Here is a 975-nt window from a genome sequence, read left to right as displayed (position 1 = left end):
TATGTTGGTAATATTAATTTTCATATTAAGATATTAAGAAAAGGTAATTGTAACTTCCTGTTGTTTTTGTTGTAAGAAGTGGAATTAGGTTTGTGTGGCTTTGTTGAAAGATTACTTACTTGCTTCTTCTAGGGTGTAGTTTGCTCCTTATGTTGATGTTTTCCATCTATCATCCTTTGTAGGGCTGGATTTGTGGAAAGATATTGTGTAAATTTTGTTTTGTCACGGAATATCTTGTTTTCTCCAACTATGGTAATTGAGAGTTTTGCTGGGTATAGTAGCCTGGGCTGGCATTTGTTTTCTTGTAGGGTCTGTATGACATCTGCTCAGGATCTTCTAGCTTTCATAGTCTCTGGTGAGAAGTCTGGTGTAATTCTGATAGGCCTGCCTTTATATGTTACTTGAACTTTTTCCTTTACTGCTTTTAAAATTCTTTCTTTGTTTAGTGCATTTGGTGTTTTGATTATTATGTGACGGGAGGAATTTCTTTTCTGATCCAGTCGATTTGGAGTTCTGTAGTCTTCTTGTATGTTCATAGGCATCTCTTTCTTTAGATTAGGGAGGTTTTCTTCTGTAATTTTATTGAAGATATTTACTGGCCCATTACACTGGGAATCTTCACTCTCTTCTATACCTATTATCCTTAGGTTTGGTCTTCTCATTGCATCCTGAAGTTCCTGGATGTTTTGGGTTAGGAGCTTTTTGCTTTCTGTGTTTTCTTTGACTTTTGTGTCATTATTTTCTATGGTGTCTTCTGCCCCTGAGATTCTCTCTTCTATCTCTTGCATTCTATTGGCAATGCTTACATCTACAACTACTGATTTCTTTCCTAGGTTTTCTATTTCTATGGTTGTCTCTCTCTCTGATTTCTTTATTGTTTCTATTTCCATTTTTAGATTCTGGATGTTTTGGCTCATTTCCTTCACCTGTTTGATTGTGTTTTCCTGTAGTTCTTTAAGGGATTTTTGTGTTTCC

The sequence above is a fragment of the Mastomys coucha genome, unplaced genomic scaffold (genome assembly GCF_008632895.1).
Source record: "Mastomys coucha isolate ucsf_1 unplaced genomic scaffold, UCSF_Mcou_1 pScaffold13, whole genome shotgun sequence".
NCBI classification, from domain to species: Eukaryota; Metazoa; Chordata; class Mammalia; order Rodentia; family Muridae; genus Mastomys; species Mastomys coucha.
This window is presented reverse-complemented; position numbering follows the sequence as displayed.